This window comes from Triticum urartu, chromosome 2A (genome assembly GCF_056163025.1).
Source record: "Triticum urartu cultivar PI428250 chromosome 2A, HENAU_Tu73, whole genome shotgun sequence".
NCBI classification, from domain to species: domain Eukaryota; kingdom Viridiplantae; phylum Streptophyta; class Magnoliopsida; order Poales; family Poaceae; genus Triticum; species Triticum urartu.
In genome coordinates this window covers 537,551,850-537,561,015 of record NC_141874.1, presented here as the reverse complement: position 1 = coordinate 537,561,015, position 9,166 = coordinate 537,551,850, and positions in this window count along the sequence as shown.

Here is a 9,166-nt window from a genome sequence, read left to right as displayed (position 1 = left end):
TTCGGCTACTGGCACCGACTGGAATCGCCAGCCGGCGTCTGAGGAGCCGAGGGAGCACTTTCCCAGATGCGTCCACTCGGAGCTCCGACTTCATGGAGGAGTCGACAGTGGTGTACTTGTTTGCTATGATCAGCAGCTCATCGAGTGTAGTCGGCTCGTCGCAGAGGAGCCGGTGCTTCAGCAAGGTGCCTTCTCTGCACCCGGCAGTGAAATACTCTATGGCCTGCACCTCATGCACCCCTTCGCAGGAGTTGTGCAGTTCGGCCCACCGCGTCAAGTAGTCGCGGGTGGACTCCGTCGGGCCTTGGACGCACAGAGAGAGTTGGCGGGGCTTGGGCGGCCGCTTGTAGGTGCTGGTGATGTTGCAGATGAAGACTTTGGTGAAATCCAGCCAGTTGTTGATGCTGTAGGGCTTGAGGCTGTTCAGTCATGTCCGGGCCGTGCCCTAGAGCATGAGAAGAACGTACTTCACAGCAACGCGCTTGTTGCCGTTCGCTATGTTTATGGAGGTGGAGTAGTAAACCAACCAATCTTCCGGCTTCACGGAGCCGTTGTACTTGGGCGTATCTCGAGGGAGCGAGAACCCTTTGGGGAAGGGCTCATCGCGAATGCGGGGCCCGAAACAAGGCAGGTCAATTGCATCTTCTTCTTCTACCACCAGGGATCGAGCCAGTCGGTCGATCCGGTGGCGGGCGTCGTTCTCAACGACTCCTTCACGGGGGCCTAGCCGGTCTCTGAGAGTCGGGTGCTCAACAGCCAGCGGGGAGACATGCCTCTCCCTACACGGGGGAGGCGGACGATCGCCCCGGTGCTCGACTGCTCGAGGGCGGCCGTCTTGGTCGTGCTAGATGGTGATGCGTGTCCGGCTGCGGCTAGCAGCCGACTCTTAGTCTCTTCTGTCACGGGCACCGCCTGTCGGCGTCCGGGAGGTCGCGCCGTGATCTCGGGGGGAGGGGGTTCTCGGCATGCAGGTCGGGTTCCACCACGCGATAGCCGGCTTCTTGCTGCGCGGCGGCCGCGTCGAGCAGCTGCTGGACGCGCTCCATCATGCAGCGTCCCTCGTCACCCTCCACGTGATCTAGTTCATCTACCGCCGCCTGGGCGGCACGCAGATTCTGCAAAGGCATGGCGTAGACGGGGCTTGCGGCTCCCAGCATGCTAGCGACGGTCGCGCCGCGCTGCCGGATGGTGCCCATCCGGCTTGGCTTGCCAGCAGCCGGCGCAGCGCAGATGGCGCGGTCGATCCCGCGTTGGTAGGCTTCACCGAGGCGCCTCATGGCCGCCACTTCTGGGCGCTCTCGAGGAGCGAGACGCGGAAGGCTTGCAACATCGCTCCGTCCGCGTTCTCCGCAACGGGTGCGGATAAGCCCCGCACTGCCGCCTGCAGCGGGTCATGAGCAGCCCCGTCGGAGGCTCCATCGTGGCTGATGACCAGCACCTCCGTGACGGTGTTGGCACTGGCATCGCTAGTCGCAGGAGGGAAAGGGTCGTCGATGACCACCATGTTAGCGGGGAAGGAATCGGGGGATGCCACGTCGAAGTCGACGAGCATCGGGTCGGTGGAGCCAACAGACTCTATGTTGAAGGCGGGCTCGTTGGCGATGTGGAGCTTGCCAAGGAGGTCGATGAAGCAGCTTTCGGAGCTGGCTGCACCCACATCAGGCGCAGACTCATCGGAGAGGTGGATCCCACTGACGAGGTCGGCGAGACTGCTTGCGGCGCAAGTGGCTTCTGCGTCGCGCAGCATGTCGACGCAGATGCCATCCGGCATGCCGGGCTGGCTGCGTTCGTTGGGAAGGAAAAGGGTTCCCGTCCAGAACGTGTTTCCGGACGACGGTGCACCTTGCCCCACGGGGGCCGCCAAATGTCGGGGATGTGTAGTGATACGTCTCCAATGTATATATAGTTTTTTATGTTTTCATGCCATGTATATAATATTTATACATGATTTTGGTATGATTTGGTAGAACTAACCCGGACTGACACTGTTTTCAGCAGAACTACCGTGGCGTTGTTTTTGTGCAGAAATAAAAGTTCTCGGAATGCGCTGAAAATCAACGGAGATTTTTTCTGGAAAATATAAAAAATACTGGAACAAAGAGTTACTGGAGGGGAGGCCCGTGGGCCCCATGAGGGTGGAGGGCGTGCCCACCCCCCTGGGGCGTGCCCCCTACCTCGTGGATGACTCGGAAACCCCCCTGACGTGACCGACGCCAAAAATTCCTATAAATACAGAAACACACGAAAAGAAACCTAGATCGGGAGTTCCACCGCCACAAGCCTCTGTAGCCACCAAAAACCAATCGGGACCCTGTTCCGGCACCTTGCCGGAGGGGGGAATCATCACCGATGGCCATCTTCATCATCCCGACGCTCTCCATGACGAGGAGGGAGTAGTTCACCCTCGGGGCTGAGGGTATTTAGCAGTAGCTATGTGTTTGATCTCTCTCTCTCATGTTCTTGATTTGGCACGATCTTGATGTATCACGAGCTTTGCTATTATAGTTAGATCTTTATGATGTTTCTCCCCTCTATCTCTTGTAATAGATTGAGTTTTCCCTTTGAAGTTATCTTATCGGATTGAGTCTTTAAGGATTTGAGAACACTTGATGTATGTCTTTCGTGGTATACCCGTGGTGACAATGGGGTATTCTATTGATTCACTTGATGTATGTTTTGGTGATCAACTTGCGGGTTCCGTGACCTTGGGAATCTATGCATAGGGGTTGGCACACATTTTCTTCTTGACTCTCCGGTAGAAACTTTGGGGCACCCTTTGAAGTTCTTTGTGGTGGTTGAATAGATGAATCTGAGATTGTGTGATGTATATCGTATAATCATACCCGCGGATACTTGTGGTGACATTGGAGTATCTAGGTGACATTAGGGTATTGGTTGATTTATGTCTTAAGGTGTTATTTTACTATGAACTCTAGGCTGTTTGTGACACTTATAGGAATAGCCCAATGGATTGATCGGAATGAATAACTTTGAGGTGGTTTCGTACCCTACAATAATCTCTTCGTTTGTGCTCCGCTATTAGTGACTTTGGAGTGACTCTTTGTTGCATGTTGAGGAATAGTTATACGATCTAATTATGTTATCCTTGTTGAGAGAAGTTGCACTAGTGAAAGTATGAACCCTACGCCTTGTTTCAACGCATTGCAATACTGTTTTCGCTCACTTTTATCATTAGTTACCTTGCTGTTTTTATATTTTCAGATTATAAAAACCTATATCTACCATCCATATTGCACTTGTATCACCATATCTTCGCCAAACTAGTGCACCTATACAATTTACCATTGTATTGGGTGTGTTGGGGACACAAGAGACTCTTTGCTATTTGGTTGCATGGTTGTTTAAGAGGGACCATCTTCATCCTACTCCTCCCACGGATTGATAAACCTTAGGTCATCCACTTGAGGGAAATTTGTTACTGTCCTACAAACCACTGCACTTGGAGGCCCAACAACGTCTACAAGAAGAAGGTTGTGTAGTAGACATCATGTAGCGACATATGCCAGGGGGTGGGTAATCATGGAGAGGGACAAGAGGACGTCATCGGGCTCTAGAAGCGGGAGTGAGCGAGACCGCATACGCCTACGAATCTTACCTAGGTTCGGGGCTCTCCGTGGACATAACACCCCTAGTCCTGCTCTGCAGGGTCTCCGCATGATGACTATGATTAAATAGAGTAGCTACAAGTTGCGCCTTGAGCTGTTTTGCTAGAGGAGGAAGAAGAACAAGGCTAGCCATACTCCTCTCTCTCTATGTGTGTGTGTGTGTGATCTCTGAGGTCTGAACCCCTTGCATGGGGAAACCTGGAGGGTTTATATAGGCCTACCGCCCAGGAGTACAATGCTAATTCTGCCGGGTGTAGGACCCGGCCGTTAGTGTCTCTTGACGCCGGCTTCTCCGCCGGCTGCTGGGGCCCGCCGCTTGGTGGGTCCCGCTGGATGTTGTGTACTTGGCCGACAGGCCGCGCTCGCCGCCTGCGGGTCTGGTTGATCTCTTTGTACTGTAGCCTTGCTACTGATGATTAATGCTTTGTTGGGGGAGCGTGGCTACAGTATCGCTGCCTGGTGGGCGTTCACTATAGCCACTCCCCGTATCTTCTGGTTAATCATGCACAGACTTTGAGGGGGGGAGAGGGCCGCCTGCTAGGAGGCGGCCTGCCCCTATTGCCGCCTGCTGGGGATTCGCCGCCTTCTGGGGCTCACCGACAGGTAGGGCCTGCTAGCTCTTGAGCACTACATTGGTTTTCCCTTGAAGAGGAAAGGGTGATGCAGCAAAGTAGCGTAAGTATTTCCCTCAGTTTTTGAGAACCAAGGCATCAATCCAATAGGAGATTACACGCAAGTCCCTCATACCTGCACAAACAAACAAGAACCTCGCAACCAACGCGATAAAGGGGTTGTCAATCCCTTCACGGTCACTTACGAAAGTGAGATCTGATAGAGATAATAAGATAAATATTTTTGGTATTTTTATGATATAGATTGAAAGTAAAGATTGCAAAGTAAAATAGATTGGAAACTTATATGATGGAAAATAGACCCCGGGGCCATAGGTTTCACTAGTGACTTCCCTCAAGATATCATAAGTATTACAGTGGGTAAACAAATTACTGTCGAGCAATTGATAGAAAAGCGCATAATTATGAGAATATCTAGGCATGATCATGTATATAGGCATCACATCTGCGACAAGTAGACCGAAACGATCCTGCATCTACTACTATTACTCCACACATCGACCGCAATCCAACATGCATCTAGAGTATTAAGTTCATAAGAACAAAGTAACGCATTAGGCAAGATGACATGATGTAGAGGGATAGACTCAAGTAATATAATATAAACCCCATCTTTTTATCCTCGATGGCAATAATACAATACGTGCCTTGCTGCCCCTGCTGTCACTGGGAAAGGACACCGCAAGATTGAAACCAAAGCTGAGCACTTCTCCCATTGCAAGAAAGATCAATCTAGTAGGCCAAACCAAACTGATAATTCGAAGAGACTTGCAAAGATAACAAATCATACATAAAAGATTTCATATAAGAATCAAATATTGTTCATAGATAATCTTGATCATAAACCCACAATTCATCGGATCTCGACAAACACACCGCAAAAAGAATTACATCGAATAGATCTCCAAGAAGATCGAGGAGAACTTTGTATTGAGATCCAAAGAGAGCAGAAGAAGCCATCTAGCTAATAACTATGGACCCGAAGGTCTGTGGTAAACTACTCACACATCATCGAAGAGGCTGTGGTGTTGATGTAAAAGCCCTCCGTGATCGATTCTCCCTCCGGCGGAGCGCCGGAAAAGGCCCCAAGATGGGATCTCACCGGTACAGAAGGTTGCGGCGGTGGAAATAGGGTTTCGTGGTGCTCCTAGATGTTCTCGGGGTATATGGGTATATATAGGAGGAAGAAGTACGTCGGTGGAGTTGTTAGGGGCCCACGAGGGTGGGGAGCGCGCCTGCCCCCTTGGGCACGCCCCCTGCCTCGTGGCCTCCTCGCTTCTTTCTTGACGGCCACTCCAAGTCTCCTGGATCACGTTTGTTCCAAAAATAACTCTCCCGAAGGTTTCATTCTGTTTGGATTCTGTTTGGTATTCCTTTTCTGCGAAACGCTGAAATAGGCAAAAAAACAGCAATTTGCACCGGGTCTTTGGTTAGTAGGTTAGTCCCGAAAATAATATAAAAATGTAAATTAAAGCCCATTAAACATCCAAAACTGATAATATAATAGCATGGAACAATAAAATTTTATAGATACGTTGGAGACCTATCAAGCATCCCCAAGCTTAATTCCTACTCGTCCTGGAGTAGGTAAATGATAAAAACAGAATTTTAGATGTGGAATTCTACCTAGCTTAATTCTCAATGTAATTTTCTTTATTGTGGCATGAATGTTCAGATCCGAAAGATTCAAGACAAAAGTTTAATATTGGCATAAAAATAATAATACTTCAAGCATACTAACAAAGCAATAATGTCTTCTCAAAATAACATGGCTGTCGGAGTAAATAACCATGGGTAGCCTAGTCGGCTCCCCCTGGCCCTTCTGAAAAAATTACGAGCCGATTCGGCCCTCAAGAATCCAAGACACAGGGCCGCCTTCCCCTTGCCGGCTGTCTCCAGGCCGGCTATTGGAAGGCGGCCCGACTTCAGCCCTCATGAAGAAACGCAGCGGGAGGGCCGGCTCCGAGAAGCCGGCCGCGAGAGGGCCGACTCCAAGAAGCCGGCTCCCATAAAGCGGTCAAGATCGTACCCTCGAAGTCTCCATCCACATAAAGGCGATGTGACGGGGCGTGGCTACAGTGAAGCCTGCCACCCCCGAATCCCGGAGCATGCCTGGCACAGTGCGCCGTACGGGTGGCCATGACCCGTCCGGCGCGGCACTGTTGCCATGATGACCCTGATGTCAACCACGACGGACCGCCGGCGTGGCCCATGGGCGGTAGGCCCCTTCGGGCAGAGAGACACCCGAAGGCGGCCAGGCCTCCCCCAGTCGGCCCAAGATAGAGCTGGCTCCCCACAGCCGGCTTGCCACCTCCCTTGAAGAAGACGCCCCATTAAGGAGACAAGACGCGGTGAGGCTACAGCGATCGCCCGCCGGGCGGCGGCACTATAGCCATGCCCACCTCGGCGAAGCCCTCATCACCAAGATTAAGCAACAGTAACCAGCCGCCGACAAGGCCCTGGACAGTGGGGCCTGCCTGTCGACCAAGGACCCGGCCGCCGGCGGGACCCACAAGCCGGCGGGCCCCAGCAGCCGGCGCAGAAGCCGGAGAGCGTAGACACAGACGGTTGGGCCCCGTGCCCAGCCGGATTACCATTGTACCCCCGGGGGGGTAGGCCTATAAAAACCCCTCGGGGCATCCATGCAAAGAGAGATTGATCCCTGCTAGTTTTAGACATCACGTAGGGAGGAGAAGAGAGCAAGCCTTGCCCTTCTTCCTCCTCTCGCCAAACAACTCAAGGAGCATCGTGTAGCTACTTATTCATCTAGTGATCACGCGGAGACCCCGCAGAGCAGCAGTAGGGGTGTTATCTCCACGGAGAGCCCCGAAGCCGGGTAAGATTCGCCGGCGTGCATGTCTTCGCCTCATCCCGTTTCCAGGCACCGGCGACGTCTTATTGGCTCCCACAATGATAAGCCACCCGTTGGCATATGTCGCACCTACCACCCAACATTTGGCGCCCACCGTGGGGCTAGGTGCACCATCGTCCGGAGACCTGTTCTGGACGGGAACCCTCTTCCTCCCCCGCGAGCGTAGCCAGCCCGGCACGCCCGATGGCGCTTGCCACGACGCGCTACAAGGCGTCACCAACATCTGTGCGGCGAGCAGCCTCGCCGATCTCCTTGACAAGATCCTCATCTCCGACGAGCTCGCCTCCGACGCGGGCACCGACCACCTCGTCAACCTCCTCGGCCAGCTCCACGTCTCCGGCGAGCCTGCCGTGGACTTGGAGTCAGTTGGCTCCACAGATCCGATGCATGTCGACTCCGACACGGCCTCACTCGACACTTTCCCCACCAACGTCGCGATCTACAACGACCCTCTTCCCCGGGCCGATGGCTACGACGCTGTCACCACCGACGTGATGGTCATCGGCCACGGCGGCGCTTCCGACGAAAGCGCCCACGACGCCCTGCACGCGGCGGTCCACGATTTGTCCATCCCCCTCCCGGCCGATGCCGACGCTGAAGCACTGGAAGCTCGCCGCCTTGCCCTCCTCGCGGAGGGCCGGAAGTTGGTTTCCATGAGACGCCTCGCTGAGGCCCAACGACGCGGGGCCGACCGCGCCGCCTTTGGCACGCCGCCCCCAGGCGGGCCCAGCCGGGCCGACGTTGTCAGACAGCGCGGCGCTGTCATCGCCGATACGCTAGGAGTCGACCGCCCAGTCTACGCCACTCCGCTCGAGAACCTGCGCGCCGCCCAGGCGGCCGTAGACGAGCTGGATGGGCTGGGGGCCGAAGAACTCCCCCACATGACCCGACGCATCCAGCAGCTGATCGATGCGGCCGCCCGGCGGCACGAAGCCGACGCCCGCGCGGAAAGCCCTCCCCCGCACCGAGATCACGGTGCGACGTCCCGGACGCCGACTACGGGCAAAACCCGCGCGCAGCGCGAGAAAGAGCCGGCTTCCAGCCGAAGCCGAACCCGAATCTCCATCGAGCGAGACGCAGAAGGCCACCCCCGGGCCGTGGAGTGGCGGGGCAACTCGCCTCCGCCCCGGCCCCGTGGAGAGAGATATCCCACCCCGCCACCTGTTGCGCTTCCGACTCTCAGCGGCCGGCTAGGTCGCCGCGAAGGAGTCGGCGAGAACGACGCCCGCCATCGGATCGACCGCCTGGCGCGATCCCTGGCTCTAGAAGATGAAGACGATGTCGGCCCGCCTTGCTTCGGCCCCCGCATCCGCGATGAGCCCTTCCCCAAAGGATTCTCGCTCCCAAGAGACACGCCCTAGTACAACGGTTCCGTGAAGCCGGAAGATTGGTTGATCGACTACTCCACGACGGTTAGCATAGCCAACGGCAACAGGCGCGTTGCTGTGAAGTACTTGCCCCTCATGCTGCAGGGCACGGCGCGGACCTGGCTCAACAGCCTCAAGCCATACAACATCAACAGCTGGCTAGACTTCACAGAAGCCTTCGTCCGCAACTTCACCAGCACCTACAAGCGGGCTCCCAAGCCCAGACAGCTCTCCTTGTGCGTACAAGGCCCCGCCGAGTCCACTCGCGACTACCTCACGCGTTGGGCCGAGCTCCGCAACTCTTGCGAAGGGGTGCACGAGGTGCAAGCCATAGAATACTTCACTGCCGGGTGCCGAGAAGGCACCCTCCTCAAGCATAAGCTCCTCTGCGACGAGCCGACTACCCTCGACGAGCTTCTGGTCATAGTGGACAAGTACGCCACCGCCGACTCCTCGATGAAGACCGAACTCCGGGTAGACGCGTCCGGAAAGGTACTCAACCCGGCGCCCAAGACGCCGGCTGGGGACTCCAGCCGACGCCCACACCAGAACGACCACAAGCGCAAGGGCCCCGTGCCGCCCTCCACCAGTCGGCAGGTGGCAACAGTCGAAGACGAGCAGCCCGAAGTGCGGCCCGCACCCAAGAAGCAGAGGGGTGGCAAGTCGGCT